Source organism: Camelus ferus, chromosome 32 (genome assembly GCF_009834535.1).
Source record: "Camelus ferus isolate YT-003-E chromosome 32, BCGSAC_Cfer_1.0, whole genome shotgun sequence".
NCBI lineage: Eukaryota > Metazoa > Chordata > Mammalia > Artiodactyla > Camelidae > Camelus > Camelus ferus.
In genome coordinates this window covers 8,541,729-8,566,200 of record NC_045727.1, presented here as the reverse complement: position 1 = coordinate 8,566,200, position 24,472 = coordinate 8,541,729, and the positions used below count along the sequence as shown (strand labels likewise).

Genomic DNA, 24,472 nt, shown 5'->3' with positions numbered 1-24,472 from the left:
ATAAAATTATAATGCTTTATGGAAAAATAAAAAAATGATAAAATTTTCACTCTATCCCAGAGTAAAATATATATATTCTTCCTTGACAAGTATGCTGAGATAACCTGAGAAAATTTTGTGTTTTACTAGAATGTGAAGTTTCATCAATAAGAAGCACCCAGTCTTGATATTTGGGTACTCAGGACAATAGAGTAAACATAAGATAGTAACTAAAATTTTTAAAGAATTTTGAAAATTTAAACATCCCTGTAACACGATACTTCTAAGTTTCAAGCTCACAAAAAGGAAATGATGCATATAATGTAAATGCATACAGGTATAAAACATTCTCAATAGTAAAAATACGCTTGCTGTCTTTTATTTATGTAAATGACACTGAAAACATATCATCCTCAAAATATAACATTATTCCCGGCACATAAGAAGACCAAAATACAGATTAAATGATTATGGAGTTGTAACTTTCCACTTGTAAAGTTCAGTGGAGGAGTGTGAGCCAGCTTATCCCTGTCACGCCGACCATCCCATGCAGTCATCAGAGTATTTATAAGACAACCAGTGAGAGTCACAGACACTGAATGCAGCACAGAACATGTTCTCGATTCCACTGAATTCCACCTGTGCGTGAGCACAAATGCAACCAACATTTGTCTATCAACTAGAAAGTGCAAAGAATGGTGCAAGAAGCTTGAAGTGACAATGACTAAAATATGGTCCTTGCCCTCAACGAGCATATAAACTAACAAAAAAATTGGTAAGAGTGCACATCAGTAAAATAAAACCAGGCACAAATACAGAAATAGAAAACCAAAATGCCAAGGGTAGGCTAAGGTGTACTAATTTTTTTCAATTTGGAAGATCCAAACACTTCAAGATAAAAACAAATGAAAATAGAGTTTTAGTGTAAAGGAAAAAGTAAAGGAGGGAACATGAGGCAAGGAGTATCTGTAGTTAAGAATAGGCTATAGCCTAGAAATTCTAAAAGGAGGAGAGACATGACACGATGGGAAGGGAGTATGAAAAAGAAGTCAGAGGTCACCCCTTGAGACAACCAAAAGTCTTGCATGTAAAAAACAGCAGGGGGCCAATTTAAGTTTTGGTTTTTAAAAGTCAGCTAAATCTAAAGAATCCAGATGAAAACCTCAAAATAGTATTCATTTGAATTTGCTATGTCCTAAAAGACACAGAGAAGAAGCACAAATGAAAAAGGTAGGAACAGAATCAATGACCTATTTTTTATATTGCTAACTTTAAAAACAAAATGTCTTCTTTGAAAGAGACAAAACTACGTAAGAAAAATAGCAAGTTATGATGGAAATTAAGAGAAACTGCCAGTAACTGATGTTTGGTAAGTTACTTCACCTTTGTGATCATAGTTTCCTCACATGTAAAATTAGCTGTTAGCACAAGTTGCTGGAGTCCCCAAAGTTCTAACTCAGGAAGTCCAGGATGGGCCCCAAGAATCTGCTTTTCTACCAAGTTCCCAGTGATGCTGTTCCTACTACTAGCCCAAGAACCACACTTTGAGAATCACTGAATTTTATGGTACATAAAATCTTTTCCAGCCATAAAATCCTTTTTTTTTTCTTAAATTACAAGAAACAAGAGGGCAGGGAATGACAATATTGACACTAGAAAGTAGAATTCCCCTTTGACCTAATAATACTACTTCTAAGACTTTATTCCATTATACATATACATTTATTATTATACCCATTATACAGTTATTAACCACAGCATTACTTGTAATGTTAAAGACTAAAAACAGCCAAAATGCCCATCAGTAGAGGACTGGCTAACTAAACCATGATACATCCCTACAAAGTAATACCGTGCAACCACTTAAAAGAAGATAATCATACTGATATGTAAAAACCTCCAACATAAACTGATAAAGATGGGGGGGGGGAAACGAGGTACAAAACACTTGTGAGTAATATACTCCCATCTGTATACAAACGGGAAAGTGGGGAGGAAAAAACATATGCACACACAATTTGCTTTCACTGGCATGAAATTCCTCTGGAAGGATACACTGTAAAAACCTAATAATTTTGGTTGCCTTTGGGGAATGATTTGGGAACAAAGGGAGAATTCACAATATTCTTTTACACTTTTTGGATGTGGGGCCGTATGTCACAGAGAAAGTAATGGAGTCAAGATCTGAAGGAAGCCCTGCCTCCCATCCTGTGCAGTGTGCTTGCTGGCCCAACTGGAGGAGTGCCCTAGAGGAATCCATGTGTTTCATCTTGTCACATGTGGCTCTTAGTAGAAGCCTGCTGAGATCATCTTTGATTCTGATTCTGTTATCCAACATGGTGGCTATTTAATCAGTAAGCCATCAATATCTTTACCCATGTCATTGCTAAAAGTGGTGAATGAGACTGCACTGAAGATAGAATCCTGTGTCATTTTATCAGGTAATTCCCAAGTTACAAATTCTCCCAAGTGCTGCCAGACATTTACTATTTCTTGTCTATAAATGATCATCTAAAGGGTTACATCAAATGTTTTGATAAAATGCAGATACACAACAACTACCATATTTCTCTGATCTAGAAACCTGCCTAAAAGTAAAATTCAGGTAGTCTGATACAAAGAACAACCCTCCTCATTTTACAGATGAGAAAACAGGGCTAAAAAGTGCGGCTTGAGAATGGCATTTCTGGAATCACAGCTGGAATTAGACTTGAAATTCAGTGAACTTTCCTTCAGCTAGTCTATAAATGACAATACTAATTTATATCTCTACTAACATTTTTATGTAGGTCAATGAGATCAGATTCATGAATGAAAACAAGGGGCTCTATAAACACATTTATAGATATGTTATATCATGTTACTACAAAGTTAGGAGGTAAAACTTATTACAAGCTTCATCCTTATTCTTGCTGCTTCTCACTTATCATCCACTTTTACCTGAACCTTTAATCACTCAACTCCATCTATTTCATACACTCTCACTGTTTGAAAATTGGAAAGGGCTTTAGAGAGGATCAGGCTCATCCCTTTTCTAATTCAGGGGGAAGGTAAAACTGTGCCCATAGTTACAGCAGTTTAGAGCACAGTTGGAATGAATCCAAGTCCCCTTCTTAACATGGTGTTCACAGCACATTGATGATGCTTTTACATTTGCTGTTTCTACTTTAGGTCAACGCTACCTCCACCCTGTATAATACAGCCCCCCTCAGCAGCAAGAACACACACACGCTATGTAATTTCAGTCACTCTCTGCATCATTTCTATTAACCCCCTACTGCTGTAGACTAGCAGGCACTATTCGAATGAATACACACTGTAATTTCACTTAAACTACAATCAGAGCCTCACCCCTGTTCTCACGGTGCTCCACTTGACAATTATTTCAACCTTCTCAACTCCGTTTATTTTCCCCTCTTTACTTGGTATATCTGGTCTGACTCAGGTAATTATTTAATCTCTTTTTCACCTTAAACATGCCTGCAGTTACACTTATCTCATCCTCCCCCAGAGTCCTGGAGGACTACACAGTTCCTTTTCTCTGTAAAGGTGCTCCCATACTTATTTATGAATAGTTTTTATTTCTACCTCTTTACTTGCTCCAGGTTTCCAAGCCCTGTGATACCTTTACTTGACCATGTTGCTCCTTAAGGGCTACTGTCATATATTTCTCCCTCTACTGACTAAAATCAAATAATCAACAACTTAATAAAATGATTAGTATAAAAGTATTAATATCACTAAACAACCTATCTATAAATATCTTTTATGTTATAAAAGAAATAAACAAGGCACTAAGACATAATGGGGTGCTATTTTAGAAAGGAACAGGCCAGAGAAGAGCTTCTCTGAAAAAAAGCGGGGGGGGGGGAGCATTTAAATAAAAAAAAAAAACTGTACGTGTTAACGATACTGAATTAGAGAAATTGACATTCTAAGGAAAATTTTTTAAAATTTAAAAGGCTGCATCATTGTGAAAATGAAGACAACTGTAAAATGAATTTGGAAATACAGGTATAATTTGTTCACTTTCTGCCTTCAAAAAGATAAAAGATTCTGCCTTCAAAAAGATAAAAGATCATCAGAATGGCTAAAAAATAAAACAAGTCCACCTATTTACTGCTTACACAAGGCACACAAAATTAAACTACAACCCCCCCAAAAAGGAAGAAAATGATACGCCAGGTGAATCTAAATAAAAACAAAGCTGGTACAGAATAGCAACAAATAAAATATTTTTAAAACTTAGGTTCATCATTACAGAATAACAAACAGAGGAATTAAATAAGACATTTAAACAATCTTGAATGTGTATGTACATTCAGGTTATATGGTATGCAATATAACTTAGAAATATATAAAGAAAAAATTGGTAGAACTACAAGGAAAAACTGACAAGTCTTTAATAAAGATTTTAACATATTTTCCTCAGTGTTTAATAGAATAAGCAAATTATTCAGAATACAAAAAAAAAACAAACAAAACAAAACCATGAATGACAAAAGTATACAAACTTAAGTATACATGTAGGGTTTCAAGAAATAAATAATCAATTCTCTTTCCAAAGACACATGGTTGATGTACAAAACAGGACTGGGGACCAGGACACAAGTCCTAAATTTCAAAGAATTAATATTACAGAAACCGCATGTTCTCTAATCACAGTACAACTTAATTAGAAATCAACAGTTAAAAAAAAAAAGGTTAATAAAATCCCTTTGTTTGGAAACTTAAACGTGCACTCCCTAAATAAATCATGGGCTATAGAGGAAATCACAATGGAAATCACAAAATATTTAAAACTGAATGACAACAAAAGTAATACATGTCAAAATCTGAGTGATACAGTGCTTCCAGAGTAATTTATATCCTTATATGCCTAAAATGAAGTCTTAAAATAAATGAGATCAGCATTCAAATCAAAAAGTTATATCCAAAAGGAATAAACTCAATGAAAATAATGACAAAAGCACATATTAATAAAGTAGAGGGGGAAAGAATAGGAAGGATTAACAAAATCAGATCTTGTTCTTTGAGCACACTAAAAGAAGACAAACCCCAAAGCAGACTGATTTGAGGAAGGGAAGTAGAAAAGAGGCCTGTGCAAGGAGGGAATGGCATCACCAAACAATCCTGAAAAACAAAAAGAGGAAGTAAGCACAAGGCACTCCTCTGGCTCCCATCACCACCGCGTATGCTGTGCTGCCTCATATCAGTCTTCCCTACCCTTCCTCTGACTCTTACTCATCTTTTCCAATAAATCAGTCTTAAGGTCCCAGAATAAGAGAAATGCTCCCAAACTACTCTGTGTATAACTCAGTCAAAGCACTTCAAAGTTTCTAAGTTTTACTCCTAGTCCATCTAACTTTTGTGTTAGAGGACAAAAATCATGTTTTTTCTATCATTTTGGACTCCAGTACTTTGCATGGTGTTTGGAGTGGGCAGATACCACACTAATCACTTACTTGAGTTTGTGATGCTTTGTACCTTTCTCTAAAATTTTCTGGCATTTTATTAGGAGAGTCTGAAATAAGCATGGAATTCTGAGTTATGAGATGGGGAGAACACAAGAGTAAAGCTGTGTGTGACACTGCAGCCAAGAATATAGTAGGGGAGACTGACTCCCTAGTCTTGAGAAGTTCTGACTCTCTCTCTATTGGTTCTCATACAGCGAAACTGCTTGGAGTGTATCACTGACAGCTACGATGTATAGTAAGTTATGACTCTCTTTGGGACTCAAGGTAGTTTATATTCTCTGAACTACAAAGGAGACTAGCACAGAATAACTAAGGACTAGAAATATACACCAACAGGGTATCTCTTCAGTGAGTGCAATTAAGGAATTCTGTTCTTTTATACTCTATTATCTACTCTAAGTAGTATGGTCAAATCAGTCCTCCTAAAACACATTTATAATCAAAATCTATACTACTCCATCTATCCCATGTCATAGTCCCCCACAGCCCAGAGGCAAAAAATCTACACCCCTCTGCATATCAGGCTAGGTCTTCTAGACTCTGCTGCAACTCACTTTTTTTTTAAGGTAGTATTTGAAATCTTACTTCCTTGGACAAACTCTCAACGACAGCCAATTTGGAAGGGTTAATACTCTGTACATCCCACCTACATTCCTGTAACTCCACACATTTTCCACTCCTTCATTCCCCTTAACTCCCATCTTTCAAAGTCCAACATCACTGCTACCTTCTCCATGCAGCCTTCTCATATTAGTTCTTTTCACAGAGATCTCCTTATTCTTTGCTACCAAGAGTACTTACCTCTTGTTTGGCACTCATACTATCAGAAGAACTCATTTAATTAACAAGTACTTACTAAGCACACCTATCTGTCTTGGACCAGACACTCAGCTACCCTTAGGCATGTGGAAATAAACTAGACTAGAATCAGCCTTAGAAACTATTTTATAGTTTCTTAGACTATTTAAAACTTTTAAAGGAACAAAAGTACTAAAATGGAACTATGGTACCCACCAATCATGTACAGCAAATGTCCCAAAGATTTTAAAAGGGATAGAAATATGAAGATGAAGAAATTCTGGTAGGACATCCTCAGTTAAAATTGGGTACTTTAATATTAAATCTAAAAAAAAAAATGCCCTCATCATATAATTATAATATCTTATACTGGTTTGTACCCTATGTAATCTTTAAAAATTATCAGTTTATAAAAGGAATGAAATGAACCATGGGGGGGGGGGAACTTTCCTATTACTTCTAAAATATCATATATTCTATCTTAAGTGTTATAAATGACTAAAATTTTATCTTCTCAGAGGTCCAGTAAGAAAAACTAAACTACATTCCAAAAATCTGATTTCATTCTATCTTTCCGATGTCATCTTTTGCTCTATTAATTCATGTATCCAATGCTGCCATCCCTCAAATTGTTTCCCTCATAAGGCTTTGTCATAATTTGCAATTATTTACTCTGATAGTCTCCCCCACCACAGTATATGTCCCACTGCCCTCTGTGTCCTTGCACAGCGCATGACACACAACACTTAACAGTTACGGAAGGGATGAACTACTTTTCTTCAGCAAGTTCTATCATGAGGAGAACAAGAACAGTTGATGTTCACAATGAATATTTTCCAAGTGGGAAGAAGATTAATTATTATTAATAGAAGGAGGTGTATGTAATTTCCAGTGATAGAAAAAAGGAAACTTTCAAACTGTTTACTTAGGAAAGAAACACAATGGGTTGGTGCAGGTTGCATCTGTGTAGCTGGGAAAAGACTTGCAAAAATGCAAAGAAGGAAGTAGTGTTCCAGATCATTTTATTCTTATAATATTCTAAATCTTAAGAATTTTTTTTTCACTTTTTACATTGAGTTTTCAAGAATGCAAGTAGTACATGTGCTTTCAAAATGTATTATGAATATTAATAAACTCCTGTTCTTTTCACGGTATAAAAGTGTTTTGATAACAGATTCAAAATGTAGAATGCATTTAGATAATTTTATCTAAATGCTTTCTGTGTTATGAACTTATTATCTTAAAAATTTCCAAGTTGTCATTAACTAAATCTCTTGCCAGAAGTAATTTGCCTCACTCTATAGATCCTCATTTGGGAATATTCTCCTAATGTTACTTTATCATTTTCTTTCCTTAAAAATACAGCATTTACTTTGGCAGTCTTCAGAAAGACTACATTAAGATCTGTCGCTCACTAGCATACTGACCTTTCTCTTATTGGACAAGCCTTAACTTTCACCTCCTTTTTAAAAGAGGGTGACATTATAATATTCAAATAACAAGAGTTGATTAAATTATTTCATAAAATCCTGAGATGCTTTCACTATTTCATACATCTTTCCTTTAAATTAGAAGTTAAACCTGATTACAAAGCGAATGAAAATGTCCAGGAAAGCTAATGGCATTTTTTTTTAATATGACAGTATTTGCATTATAACTGTTAAACTACAATTACAATTCTATGGATAATCATCCTTCGAAGAAAAAAGTTACCAGTTATATTGTTACAATACAAAATTGCCTCAGTGAACAATTTTTCTTCATAAATAGGTATATACATATGCAATACATACACATATATATATACTTACAAGTATATACACACACATGCACATATATAAGAGAAATCAAACTATCAAGTTCTATGACTGCTCCTTTCTACTCTTCCATCCTCAAAGCTGAGTCGTTCCCTGGCAATAAATTCGGCATAGGGCAATGCATTAATTCTTCCCAGTCACAAGGGTAAATGATCCTGGCACTGTAGTGGTAACAGAACAGCAGTACATCTTACATTAATACAAAAATAGTGCCCTAGTGGCCTAAAGGAATTAATGTTTCTCCCTGGGTACTTCACTTACTAGAAGCAAATGGCAGTGTGTATGTTCTGACTCAGTATGTCCTTGATCCAAAGGCTAAAGAGTGTGAGGATTCCCATCTTGATGGTACAAATTATATAAGATAATTTTCAAGACGCCAAGATAGACATAAGACTGCTCTAGTCAGTGATGTGTGCTTGAAAATAAGCAGCAGCTATACACAAAATTTGAGGAGGCTTATGAAAGTCTTTTTATTAAAATCTCTCTTGAGGTTACTAAACTAGGCCAGATTATCTAGTCATTCTCTGGGCAGACTAGAATTTCTTTGAAAATTCAATGGGAGTGTGCCTGCAGAGACTATAAAGTGACATTTATATTAGGTAACTTATCACCACAAAAGTACTTTTATTACTCACTTTAAGACATGCTTGGATTCTTTTTTGAATTTAAATATAAAACAAAACCTTTAATCCAGTTTTTGCTTACTTTAAAAGACAGTAACAAAGTTGAGGGAAGGAGCAGGGAGGATAGATTAATGAAAGGTATAGGGAACCACACAAATTTTCTACCATTTTCTCATTAAATATTAACTAGGCATTATATACTACTAAGAACAAAAAAGGATCAACTGACACTAAAATAGCTAAGACTTTATATATATGCCTGACAACACAAACTACATAAACTAGCTTTTCTCCATTGTTCCTTATTGATAAACTGAAATGCTGTTATCATTCCAGATTTCAAAATACATTTGTATAGTACATCTAAAAATCAGTGAATGTTTCAGTATACTTTACACAAATACCCACTCACTGTAACAGATCCTGCTGCTGGCCGAGGAACCTGAGTGCAGACCTGGCAGAGTTCTTGCCAGCTTCAAAGAAACCCAGGGACAGACCTCTGACATCTGCCTAGGTTCCCACACACAGCTCACAGTGGGGGAAATGACCCCCTCACCAAGAAGCTTAAAGCAGATGGGAATTCATCTGCTTTCATTCATCAGGTGAACGACAGCAAGTATGACTTTACCTGCGTGGCCAAACGACAACAACAACACACAGAAGCAGAAAAGGAACGCCTGTTGACAAACAGGTGCTAACTATGCAGCCTTTTTCGCTTTCACAGAGTGTTACTTCTCCATACTCCATCACTGCACTTTTCATCATGTATGAGTATCAACCCTTCTTATTTCTCCCTGCCTCACTGTATTTATTGTATGCAAACTACCTTAAATACTTCTAGAAAGAGATGAGGCAGGAAAAAGAGGGAAGGACCCATGCTGAGATTTTCTATCTCACTCAAACCCCAATTCTGTTTAAGGAACTGATAGTGTTAACAATGTTAATGGGAACTAATATAAAGTAAACAGTACAGCATCATAAAATTATTTTATGTCTCTACTCACAGTAATGGTTCTAGTTATACCTTTAAAAGACAATGTCTACAATAAACAAAGCAGGAAAAAAATACCTAACTTTTTACACCGCTCTATTTCAGACTAGCAGCTGACACTCAGTGTGGCTTGGCAAGTTCTGCAAAGGCTCCCAACGTCTGGCATCAGCCTGCCAGAGAGCGGGCCTTTTATATTCGGCACTGTTGCAAAACGTCTCACTCACCAGTACTCAAAGGAGGGCACAGTTTTCCTAGCAAAAGGAAAATAAAATTGGAGCTGACACTTACTTGGTAGAGTGCTGTTATTAGCAAGTATTCATCTTCCATACTCTTCCCATGCCAGAGGCCTACAACAGAAGCTAGATTTTTCTTTTTCTTTAATCAAAACACAGTGCAGCCTTTAATCATCAGCATTGCTCATGATCCCAACTTCCCTATCCCTAACATACGAAAAATAAATCTGGTGGCTAAAGCCAACAAAAATAAACATAAGATGCTGCTATACTTTTCATGTAGTCTCCTTAACAATATGAAGTCAAAGATAGTTACATGTTTTGCAATATGCTATACAAATACTAAACAGAATTAACTTTGATTCTTAATATTTAAAAGCAATTTCTCCTAATAAGGTAAAGTTCAGCTGAGAGGATATACAAGAAAAAGGAGCTATTGGAACTAATGGAGTCATTAGTAGCTGAAAATCTAAAAGACAATGTTTATTCAATATAAGGATGGCATTAGCATCTCACTGAAGGGTCCAACAGAAAATACAAGATCCTTCAGGTGATGGCTATAGCACCTAAAAAGCTGGTGTGTACCCTAGAGGTACCAAACAAATACCCACTCTTAAAACACTCTGAAATGTACAGTAGTGAAGCTAACACTTATCTAATGACAATGACATACAGTTAGCTCTGGTCACTACTAAAAAATGTAAATGCTTAAAATTACGAAAGCTTTTTTTTTTTTTTTGAGAGCGCTAATTTGTAAAAGGGTTAGAGGAAACAGAAGATTCTGACAGAGAACCTCTTTTCATTATCAAGAGTCAGTAGCTTAGGCAACTTTCAGTTTTTTGTTCATTCCACAAATGTGCAAGCACTGCCCTAAAATGCCAGGTGCTACCATAGTGAAGAAGGCCCACAGAGTCCTGATTCTCACAGAGCTTGAGGCATCAGACAGTTCAAACGTTTTTTAAAAGATAATTTCAGAGGGGGCAAAACACTCTGAAGAGAACAAAAGAAGATGCTGTGTTTGAGTGGCTGTGGAGGGAGGCAGGGGAGAAGAAATGACACATTAGATGCGGGGCAGTGGTGGGTGTGGAAGACTTCTTCGAGGAAGAGCAAATGAGAAGCTAGCCCTGGTGACATGGAGAGGAGTTTAGAAGAGAGGGGAATTTAGACAGAGGGCATGTACAAAAGCTGGAAGTACAGGAACAAGCTTAATGTGTCTGGGTCAAAGAGGTGAACAGGGGCTGGATCACGTAAGCTTTTCAACAATAGGATGGGGCTTAAATTTTATTCTAAACACATGGATAAACCCTGCAGGATTTTAAGCAATGGTATTACCATGGTCTCATATTCTAATAAGACTACTTTTAGTTACTCTCTCAATAATATGTTATGAAGGGGTTAAGAGAAGCAGCAGGAAAAACAACTAGAAGACTATTTTGGAAGCCCAAGTCAGAGAACAGCACGGCATAGAGTAGACTGGTAGCAGTGGAAATTAAGGGGACATGGATTCAAGATGTTTTTCAAAAATAGAGCTGACAGGACATGCCAGAAGACACACCATGAAGGAAGCTGGACACAGTAGGAAGAAAGAGGCAAGGGTGAGAGATCATATTTGGAAGATGTCCACTTAAAGATGGTACTTAAAGCCAACAGAATGAGTGAGAGCACACAGGTCTGAGTCTGAAAGACTCCAGATACTGAAAATGTGTTACAACTCAACCTCTGTTTTAACATTCTCAGGTTCTTTTAAGGGGTGGAGAGGGGGAAATGCTACTGTGTAGCCAGCATGTGAGGCGTATCTTTTAATGATCTTTCTCCAAACAATAGGTAAAAAGAAAAAAGAAAGTTATGGTATATTTTTCTTAATTTTTGTTTGTTTTTGTGACAGAAGCTTCCTTCTTTCTCTCTCTCCCTCCCTCCTCTCTCCCCAAACACAAACACACACACCCCTCTTCATTTGGAGTTTAGTGAATTTAACTGAATCAAACATTCATATTTTTTTCCTTTCAAAATCATCTTTTTAAAATGTAGAATTCACTGAGTAATAAAATTCACTGAAAACAAATAATGAAGTTATAAAATACTATTAGAATCAAATTATCATCTGAATAAATACCAGTTTTTCTAATTAGTAATTATATCTATGAATCTGATTAATATCACAATCTCAAGAACAATAAATGAGGCAATCACACAATCTATTTTACATTAAATTCAGAGATTTCCACTTAAAATAATTTTCCCTTTTCATAACACTGACAAAGGTGGGGGAGAAATGTGGTAGTCATTGCTTTTCTCTGGATCAGGCTGGGTCATCTACTTAAAACAAGAGATACCATTAGCTCTACTGCTTTCTCACTGAATGACTCTGACAAAGTCTTATTTACCAACTTTAAACATATATCAGGACTGAAAACTACCCCAAATCCCATCAATAGTAGAACAGATAAATACACAGAGGTACATTCACATAATGGAATACTATACAGCAACCAGAATAAATGACCTACAACTGCACACAACCTGAATGACTATCACAAACAGTGTTGAACAAGAGAAGCCAGAAACAAAAAATATATATATGTGTGTATGATGCTGTTTACATAAAACAGAAAAATTAAAGTAAAATAAGCTTTACAACACTGCTTATACTTGGGAGGGGAGGTGCAGTGACTTGAAAGGAGAATGAGGGAGGCTTTGGGGTGTTGATAATATTCTATTTCTTGATGAGAGTGCAAGTTACATAAGCATTCTCGATTTGGAAAAACTCACTGAGCTACATACAATTATGATACATGCCCTTTTTATACTATATATTATATACTTCAATAAAAAGTTATTCCCATGCAATCTGAAAGAAATGTGGCAAAATACTAACATTCTGGATTATAAAAAACTTTAGGCTAAAACTTTAGGTTAAGTCTGAGTTGCAAAAGCTGAGTATTTATCTTAGTGACTATGTTAAGCAGAATAATGGTTTCCCAAAGATGCTGTGTTGTAATCCCCGAACCTGAGAATGCTCTGTTCTACGTAGCAAGGGGGAACTGAAGTTAATGACTGATTAAGGTTGCTAATCAAATAACCTTAAGAGGCAAAGAAATAAGATTTGACTCTAGAGTGTTCAAAAAGGAATGCAGCCCTGCCAACATTTTTAGTTTAGCCTGGTGAGGCCCATTTCATACTTCTGATTTCCAGAACTGAAAGAGAATAAATCCGTAAGAGCGCTAATGATCTACTCTGCTCCAGCTGTATGCTAGTCTGGTTTAATTCTGGATACCACACTTTAAAAGGATATTAAGCAAACCTGAACACATTCAAAGGAGAAAGACCACAAGAACTTCAAACCATCCAACATGATGACAATGAAAGGAAGTGAAGATATTTAACCAAGGGATGAGAATTTAGGGAAGAGACAATCTTTTGTACACAACCCACACTCAAGTACACCATGTCATGAAACCTGTTTGTGCTCAGCTTGGTATTTAACAATCATTGTTGCAATGGCATGTGCCATCCTCAACTGTGGCAAATCCCAGTTTTACACACTGACCAAAATGTGACAAATGTGGTCAAATACTTCATGGTATACCAGAGGACTCAGGCAGACTGATCAAGCACCATGGAGACAGAGACTATAGAAAAACAGATCTAAATTCAATATGATTTTCTAACTGAGTTGTTGTTTAAATAAAAAATGGGCTTACAAGAAGGGTAATATATTTGCTATACCTGAAGCTGTGGTGGAGGAAACTCCAGGAAACTCAAGCATACTGAAAGGGGAACGGGACAGAATGACCTTTAATGGTACCTTCAATCTTGAGATTCCACATTTCGATTCTCAGATCTAAGTTGTGCCTATTTAAAAATATCCCATATGGGCTGATTATTCAGAAGCAGATAGAATACTGAAAGGCAAAACACAGCAAATTATAAGAAAGATGTACTGAGACAGAGTAAAAAAAAAAAGTATCTTGAAGATACAATTTTTGAAACTTGGAATGTATACTGCTAGTAAAGTCACAATTACATGAATTCTTAAATCTAGTCAGCCAAACCAAACTTTTCTGCTCTCCTTTTTGCTACCAGGATTACTTTTTGAAAGCAGAGTGTACATGAATACCTATTTATAAAAGCAGCAATATAAAAGAGGTGAAGAAACATGATTTATGCTCCCTGGAAAGGAGACATGAGGCTGACAGCCTTCAACAGCAATATCCTGTCAGACTGAAGTATCAACCTGGGAGTTGGAATGAGAAAAATCAGTATCATTTGGGTAGAAACAGTTATAAAAAGAAGAGAATTTTCCCTGGGTGTGGTGCCTTTACACTGTTTACCCTCAAAAGTTCCTCTCAAGGATAGAGGGTTGTATTTACCCACTGTTAGCTCATGTTCATCTTGAACTTACGAAACGTATACTTTCAAATTTCTTATTCAGTAACACTTAACTTTTGTGCCTGGAGTCATTACTGGTAGGAGTTCTTAGAAATATTCTTTCTCTGGAAATATTTTCAGCTATCCTGGAAGAACTACCACCTTAAAACTCGATGGATGATTCCATCCCTCTATCCCATTTCAACTTTATACACTGAATCCCCTCTGCATCAATTAAGCAAACAACAGAGTGCAGTATATAAAACCACAATAATAAGCAATACAGAAAAAAGGATTAAAGCCATGAAAAATGTATTAATTTATTCTACACAATGCACTTGTAATTCTTCCACTTTCAGTCAAGATCACAGTACAGTTTAATAGTCTGGTTCAGGGACCAATTAATCCTTTTATATTTAAATCAATCACCGACTCCTCTCCGAATAATTTAGCTTCTACATGCTGCCTCCCATTTGATGTCTTTGGGGGAAAGAGCCCAGTTAACACTATGTGGCACATTAATCATGTTTGGTAATAGAAAGAGAAATGCATTATCAGAGAAATCTCTTACAGAAAGTAGTACATGCTCTAAAACATGTTAGTATAATCAGTATGCATGTCGTCATTTTCTTAATTAAACCAGGAGAGTTAAACCTGGAGCCAAGAGTGCACCCTTCATCTGCCTTTTCATAGTATATGTGCATACATGTATCCTTACTTGATTCTCTATAAAATATATATCCAGAAACAAAACCACTCTACACAAGCCCCCCAACTGTTGTCAGATTCCTCTCCCCCATCCCAACCAAAAGCAGGACTTTTTGATGCTCAAACAATGGGAAAGGGGAAAAGTAACAGAAAAGCGTGCATTTTATTCAAACTGGCATGTATTTGGCACCTTGCCACAAAGCTGTGTCCTTTTCCTTGAGTAAATCTACAGACTAATTAATAGGGTTGATTCAGTGCAATAGTCACGTGTTGTCTTAAGATCCTTACCCTACATATAAAGCAGTTGTCCATATTTTAAGGATATTTTCTCTAAACAAATTTGTCAATAAAGCATTAAGAGTTCATGTGACTAAGAATGGCAATGTTATACTAAATACTACTTCTTACTTTGACCAACAGCAAATAAGGGGGTGTTTCTTTTCATTCCTGGATCTTATTCGCCACAATAGGTCAACTTTGTATTCTAATGGCCACACCATGGATTACAAATGCCAGATTTAGTTTCAGAAATTTCAAAGCAAACATAAGCACTTTTCAAATGGTCCATAAGTAAGTGTTTTCCAAAAAATTTTAACCGATTAACTTTGGATGTAGATCCAGCACTTAAAAAGTGCAGTCTGTATCTTGGCATAACCCAAAGGCACTGCTGACTCAGGAGCTCTGCCAGTTCAAACAATTACAAAGGGAAGAAAGCACAGAGTGAATGTTAGCTCTGTGTTCACTTCACACCAACACAGAGAAATCAAATGGTAAAAGTGTAAGATCAGGTCTATAACACTAGTAGGAAGAACAGTGAAAAAAGCAGCCATGGTATAGGTGATAATCTGAACTCCTAAGAGCACACAGCATCTACAAAGACAAAAATTCAAAAGGCTGACTACATTAACTGTCACACTGAAGAAATATTTCTCTGGGTCTATGAGCTGTGACAACCTCTGAGAATTTGTTTGACAACTATGACCTACAAAAAAATCATCAGGTGGGAAAACAGTGTCATTCCTCTCTAGGCCCTAGAATAGTTGCATCAAAGAAACATATAGAAAGAACACAAGTCTTCTGTTTGTTTTTTATCTTGGAATGGAATGGAACACTGCTAATCAAGTTAAACAAGTGAACCAAAGCTCATCATCAAAAATCATCATCTTGTGCCCAGAATATGAAGTCACACCAGCTAACCAGCTACCATCAGCAGGATGTGTCTGCCTTGTGCGCAAGTTCATGGTGGTTGGGATTCATTCACACTCTCCTGTCTAGTTTCCCCTTGCTAAACTAGAATTAGCAGTGCCACACAACGACAAGGAGATGGTAATAGACCCCACAGATCACTAAAAAACAAAAAACAGAAAACAAATCCCAGCAGTTAAATGCAAGGGCAGGTAAATCTCCTGTATGTGTTTGGGTAAAATGCACTCTTCTATTTCCGTGACTGTACCTCTCAGAGGGAGAATCCCAAGGGGAAAATGCTTCATGGATTCAGTTTAGGATAGCATTCAAAAGAAGATCATAAAATGCCAGTCTTTTCTGAGCACTGGTGTATCTTTCCTTTTCCTCTCTGCTTTTAATCTAGCTGTCCTAATTCTGGACCCAGATAGCACTGGCACCCTCTGGCTGAGACAACAAATGAAAACCTTTCCACACCCCCCAAGTGCTCCTCTCTCAGGCTCGGCTCCCACAGGAGTAGCTCGGGACAAGTCCTTCCCATCACCCTGCAGCAGAGGCTGCACAGCTTCTGGATGGGGGTTTCAGGTACTTCTTAAGTGCCCCTGGCTTGGTAGGTTCTTGGTTATCCCTTTCTTTACTAGGCCGTGTGGGCTTATGACCAAGTGTTCTTGTATCTATGGGTAGTTAGTATCGAAAACTATAGTACAAGACAATGTATGAGTCAGAGCATATTTGGTAAAGGTTTATATGAGGGGGAATGCTCTTCTATAAACCTCAAATTTAACATAATTTGATCAACATCAAGACACAGATTTTAAAATAGATAACCCAAGCAACACGATTACCAAAGAGGATCCAATTTAGAGTCACTATCAGCAGCCATCTTTAGACAACTTACAAGTGAAAAGTAAAAGGGGAAAGAAGAGCATTAATGCAACAAAAAGCACTAATGCACAAAGACAGGTTTTAACCAGTCTTTCAAAATCACTAATAACAACACATTTTGGGTAATCAATAAAAATTAAATGAATGAATGGTGACATTTCTAAGACAATGGATAAAAGCTACTCTGGAAAGAGACTAATGCTTAAAAAAGGAAAAACAGGCTTATAAACTATCTTATTTGTAAAACTAAAATTAAAATTTAGTCACTGTCCTATATATTCTTTAATACACCATGTCTAAATCAAAATATAATAAGATGGTTTATAGTCACATGAAGGACAGAATTCTTCATTAGTCCCTTACTTTCAAAAGTTGAATCAGTTAATTTTAGACAGTCATTGTGAAAAAACAAAACCAAACACAAACACATTAGTATCTATATGAAAGGCAGTGGAACACCCCTCCACTGACTCATTAAAAATACATGCACACACACACACAAAAGAAATAGTTAATGCTGTAATACAAAATCTAAAGCCAAATGGACGTAAATAATTCTACCTGTCAAAATAATAGCTGGAATGACCATTTAAAAGAAATTTTGTGTATTTAATGCATTTACCTTATATTCTGTTATCTTCTTTGTTACATGGAACTAATTCAACATTCAAACACAACTCCAATAATATTTTATATACATTAGAACATTTTAACAATGAATATATATGTAGTAACACATAAAAACGCAATTAAATATATCTGTTCAATTCATGAGGAAATTTTTAATAGCAGGGGAAATCAGTGTACTTATTTTTTTTTTCATTTCCACCTGTGTAGAATGAATTAAATACTTTTTAAAAAGAAAGAAAAAAAGAAAACACCTCTCTTTACTCAGTATATAAGTAGGCAATCCACCCAAGTTAAGCAACTGATAAGGACATAAAAAAATTAAAGACAAAAACACCCAGCTAGCTGTTTTACAGATTTATAGAAAAACGTTGTTGATAGTGGAAAAATACTATTGCTTTCATTTTTAAGTAGGTTTTCTTTATCCAACAAATCTGCCTAGGTTAGCTACATGGTACAAGTGACATGTTCTTGACAGTCGATATAATTTAACGTAAAATAATGTCAGTGATTAAAAACACAAAATTAGAGAAACTAGATTAAGATGATGGGGAAATAGAAGCTGATAGCAACACCATCCAGAGGCAGCTCCCAAGGATATTCCCCAGGGTCTCCTAGTCAGATCTAGCAGTTCCTGTCCCATTCCTCCTCCCTCCAGCAAGGGTCTCCAGGCCAAATCCCAGTCCTTAATGCTAGAACTCTTGCCCCTGCCCTTCTATCTGAATAACCTGTACATCATATCTGAGACACTAATAGGGTTCTAGTCTTCCCTCTTGCTTCCTTTTTCAATAGTATAGAAAGGCTAGATGGTGTTAAGAAGAAAATAAGAGAAACTTAACTATCACATTTACTGAATGTATTTTTATTCAGTTTAGTTTTTATTTGGTCTTATGAGAAACCTACAGTAAGAGCTGTAATTACAAACATATGTTACTTTTAATTGTTCCACTTAAAAATTCATATACTACTGTCTGAACAATCTGGGAACAAAAACTTGGAAAAGAATAAATAAGTCCATGACCGTCACTAGTCACAAACGGGAGCAGGCACTAATCACCACCCTGGGAACTGAGAGTGGAAACAGTCATGAGAGCAGCTCCTCAGAAACCACCATTTATCACACTGGGCTGAATCAGGGGCTGAATCAGGCGTGGGAACCTAACCCACCCTGCCAATAGGGGTTCCTTTTCCAGCACTTGAAAGCGCGATAGAGAGAATGAGTTCTAGTCTCTGGCAGATCGTACCTATTAGAACCTATAACCCTGAGATTTATATGTGATCACTTCGAGAAAGTGGTGTGAGGTGGGGAGTTGGGATGAGACCCAGGGAAAGGAGTAGAGAGTCAAAGTATTAAAAGGCTAGTGTAGCATCTCAGAGTGAAGTAACAAAACCTTAAGATTAGGACATGGCAGTGAAAATGGAAAGGAAATACATTTTACAGGTAGACAAACCAAAAAGTATAACCTTGTGATACTATCTGGGTGCAGCTGATAATGTTTAAGACATAAACTCATCTATGAATCAGAATGAAGCTTGGGGGGGGTGGTTATTAGGTTTATTATTTATTTTTAGAGGAGGTATTGAGGATTGAACAGAGGACCTAATGTATGCCAAGCATGCACTCTACTACTTAAGCTATACCCTCCCCACGAAGCTTCACTTTTTTAAATATCCAGAAAAATTATTTTTCTGCAGAAAAATGAGCCAAGTTATCCATATCTTATCTGCAGTCTTTTCTTATGCCTTTTAACTGGGAGGTGGGACAGTGCATCAAGTTACAGTCATTATTATTACTGATTTCTGTTTTTTAAATTGCTGTTTTAATAGTTTTATTAAAAACTGAAGAGACAATGATATTCTAGTTCCTGCATTGTCTCCACTTAACCTTGTTCCCAAGGAAACAGCTAACGTCTCAAATCAGACCCTGCATAATTATTGACTACAAAGGAAGTATGCTATAATGAGACATTTGCACTTTAACAGAATGAAAATGACCAGCTTGTTTTTTGCCTTAGCATCAAATTGAAGTCTCTGATTTTCACATAGAGACCAGCGTTTTCTACTAGACATATGCTGACAGGAACAGGTTACATTACTTAACATGTTCTCAAGTGCAGAATGTTACTATTTTCAGTGGCACGCTATTCTAAATTAAAACAAAGACATAACTGAAACCATCTTTATTTTTAGATACTAGTGACTGCCTCTTTTGGAAGAAGCACAGCTTTGAAGTCATTCTGTTAAAGCATAAGTGGAGACATAACTGCTCATAAACTATCATGGATGAACATATTTCCCATGACCAAGAAGCTTGAAATTAAAATGATTTATTTTTAAAAATTGCATACATTTTTTATTACTAAAAAAAAAGAACTAAGCACAAATCTTGAATATACTACATAATTTCTATAAAACAACTGCAAATCTCCTACCTTTTATAAACAGCCCTTTTCTAAAGAAAGTACTTTTGACACAGTGAAAGAAAGTGATACATGAATCATCTGCAGTTAGAAAAAAAGATAAATGAAATACTGAGAATTCTTTTTCATAATCACTGTCAAAACTTCTAACTTACACTTCTAAATAAATGTTTTTAGTTGAAGATTTACAAATGTTCAAATCAGGCAGTTCTATCATAACTGGAATTGTGTCTAAAAATATAACACGCATGGACATTTTATTTTGCCCAAAATTCCAAATGGTAAAAGGAAGGCTGACTAATTCAAAAACCTAGCCGCATTTACCACTACACTTGAACAAACTAAAATAAACATTACGAGAACACCTGGGAGAGAGAACCTTACAGAAAGTGCACCCATTCAGGTCCCTTCCATGTGGGGAGAAATAGTTCTGGGAGAATAATGAATGACTGATGGTATGACTTCAGATGTGATAACTGAGATTCATAATGAAGGCCCCACATCCTTTGGGAACTATTAAAATATATTCTGAATATTCTGATTACAGACAGAATTAGGGAACATATTTGAGAGAGGAAGAAAAGGAAGGAAAGAGAAAAGAAAAAAACAAAAAAAGAAAATACCTGAAGAGTAGAATTCTAGGACAGGGTTTTTCAAATGGTAGGGATCATGAAGCCAATTAAGTGGATTTCAACCAGTATCTTTTAACTAAATACAATAGCATAAAATAGAATAGAAAACATAACAGAATTTCAGACCTGTTTTAAGAGAGCACATGAGAGTAACACAAAGACCACATACACTGGGTTGCAATGTAAGGCTCATTTCTTTGAATGCAGTTAAGAATAATTTAAAAGTTCTTTGAAAGATCAAATATTGTGGTAAACCTCAATTTAATATCTCATTAACATTAAGATTTTTCATTATATTGGCCTTTAAAATTTTTGTTAAAGACCCAAACCATAATTCAAACTAGATTCTTTCAGGTGTAACTCCATGAAAGTTAAAGTTTTGACTCTTGAGAGTTCAATTAACTCCTTCATGACATTAGATATAGCACTGCTTTCCCAATACTGGTAACCTAGCAGGCCAGGATAGTATACAGATTTAGAAAATAATTGAGAAGAGACAAAAAAAATCTGAAAATTTTAATGACAATTTCACTAAAACTTTATTAGACAAGTCTGCATGCTATAAATATAAAATTTCTCTGTGCACACACAGGATAGGCACCATCAATACTAAAATTCTCTATAAACTAAATGTATCCACTGAATGGGAAATTAAGAACCAACACCACTGAGACAGTCTAATAACCAGCAACAGGAAGCCAAGCCTGGCTAATAAAAAAAGCAATAAATTTAACTAAAGATTTCTCATTCTGAATTAAAAGCATACCAAACTTAGAAGACGGTAATACTTTATTCTTCATTATATAGTCATACAAGTTCCATTTATAGATACCCAAATTCATTTGTTTAAAGTTTATAGTTGAAGAAATATACATTTCTCAAACAATAAGAATACTCATTTTCAAATATGATAACATACTTTTTAAACATATACTGTACAAAACTGTATGCATAAAACACATAAAAATATCTAAGTTAGGAAGCCAATGTATTATAAAGTCTAACCCTAAAGAAATGGGTTGTTAGTAGATTCTTCTACAGTATAAGCAATTCTCAAAGAATTAAAATATGAAAGACTATCATATAACATTTTACCATCAAGAAACAAAAGAGGTATTTTGCTAAGATGAAATAATAGAATTCAATTAGTATTTCATTGAAATAAATTTTTTAAACTAGGTATACAGTTTTACTCTCCTCATAAGAGGAGTAAACAGTCTGTAGAGTCTCTGGGATTTAAAAATCATAATAGAATAATTAATTCTAATTAACCTAGATAATAACTCTGTCAATGAGGAGTAAAAGTTGGCTATAGGGTCATATGTAGAGAGTAATGATAAATGGCAACCCAGTCTATCAAAAGAGATAGCCACTAAGGAGCCACATCAATTAATATGAAAGTAAGAAACAGGTGAACCACAGCCACATTTCTAGCTTTTAAAGAGAATGTGTATGTTAAGAAATCACATGCCAAAAAGCCACAATCAAATGCAACTTTGCCCCTCAATTTAACAATAGCAGCCAACCCAGTTTTCTGTTTCTGAAGTCTAAAGTTTACTAAATGCTTAACTAACTTTCAAAAGTATACTTCATATGGATGAAAAGCACAGAGTTTCTTAGGGTAAATGTCTTACAAAATGCAAAGAGGTCATTGGGGGCAAGGATTAGAACTCAATGACATGAGTGACTTGTCTTTTGTGAACTCAAAGAGATGACCTGATACACAGGACAGAGAAACAGAAAGGTCAGACTGAAAGGATACTGAAAATCTTTAGGAAATCTAAAGGTTGAGAGAGAGGGAGTGTTGTTACGGCCAATACTATTGGAAGTCGGTCTTACTGGGCCAAAAACTCAATTTCTGATGCCTAAAAGCATCTGTTTGGTTCTGCAAGGGATATAATCTAAAGGCATCAACCAATGAGAAAACTGCTCTGAGATACTACTGAGCTATGGCTTAGAAATGAATTCTTGATCATCCATTGTGAAAAACGTCTTGGTATCATTCTAAAAGGGTGTTAAATCAATTGTGATCTTTCTGGAAAAACAGATGGAAAGCATCACTTCACTCTTAAATGTCGGCCAGTTAAGAACAAAAATCACTAATCGTGTTGGACTGTGGTTTGCATTACACGGTTTTAACCATTCCAATCTTGTTTTGCTTAAGCTAATATTATATTATAACCTGGTTATATACTATCTCTGAGACATACTGAGAGATTGGGAAGAGGAAGCAGTGGAACATGGTTTTGGGTGATAGGAAAAGATAAGCAACTATGAAAAATTAACAAGGAAGAATTTAAAACAATAATCGATATGTGAATAATTGAGTTTAATGTATTTGGATTCAACGAGGAAGTCAAATACATTTCAACGAAGTGACGGGCATTGCAATGAGTAGGGTAAGGTAAACATCATTAGTATCATAGAAGAGCACTGAAAAAGCCTGACATTTTCTAGGAGATACATATAATCCATTATTCCATGTATTATGCAAATATCTATCTTTCTGAAAGACTTAGAAAAAACATTTTCTCACTGTGTAAGAAATCAAGAAAACCACAGTGCTAATTTTAGAGTTTCTTATTCAAGAATAAAAATCATTTATTATCGGGTGACTTCTAAATTCTTGTAAAGCTGTCACATAATTAGGGAGCCAAAAACATAAATGAAATATAATTTCTGCCCTCAAGGAACTTACACTCTAGGAAAAAATAGAAAATACGGCCACAGATAAGTATAACAGAGGGTATAGATAAGTGTCACAGGAAACGTATGGGTTTGTATAAAACTTCAGAAAAGATTATTCTACCTGGGACAATCAAGAGGCTTTGTGGAGGAGTCAGGACTAAAGTTGACCCTTGAAGGATTCTTGATGGGATAAAAAGCCGAAAGCTTGGAAGGAAGTCACTGCAGGAAAGGAAACACTAACAAGTAGCTAACGTTTATTGGGTGCTCACTTTGCCAGGCACTATTCTAAGTACTTATACACACATATACATATGTAATACTTCTTCATTCCCACAGTAACTGAGGTAGGCATTATGCTATTATCCCTACTTGAAGTGATAAGATACAAAGAGTTAAGATTACTTACCCATGGTCACATCATTTGTTAAGAGTTGGGCCATGTTTCAAATTCAGATCTGACAAGAGCATTACACTCTCAAAGCACTGAACTTACAACCTTAACTGAACTGGCATGAAAAAAGCTCCTTATAATTTGGTGACTACTGTTAAAAGGATTTTACTATACACCAGCTCATTTAAGCTCTTTCTCCTTTCCAGTGCTCATCAGAGGTACATTAGTATGCCCATTTTAGATACCAACACACTTACGGAGGGTCACAGAGCCACAGGTCGAGCAGACAAACCTCACGTTCGGCCAGCAAGTCTAGTGCTTCCTCACACCACCTCTTCTTTCACATTAGAACGGATGCTTACAAATTGTGTCCCATGAAGCCCTAGGGTTTCCCAGTGATGCCCCACAGTGTGCCACAGGAAGGTGCGGCATTCTCACTCTGCACCCCACTTCAACACAAATGGAACGAGTCACAGGTTTCATCTGAAAAACAGAGTTCTACTACTAACGGAAAGTTAACAACCATCTCTCTCTCACACACACATCAAAAAAAAAAAAAAAGTCATTTCCTATCTTCTGCTACTCTAGACTCTGGTATCCAAGTTCTACTCCAGAAAATATCTCCCATTCATTACTTAAACAATCTTTCCCTT

At 35.8% G+C, this 24,472-nt stretch overlaps 1 protein-coding gene across 1 annotated transcript in view; it reads right to left on the bottom strand.

The window, feature by feature from the left end:
* The window catches only part of MED13L (mediator complex subunit 13L), a 254,112-nt gene that overhangs the window by 56,923 nt on the left and 172,717 nt on the right, over positions 1-24,472 (bottom strand).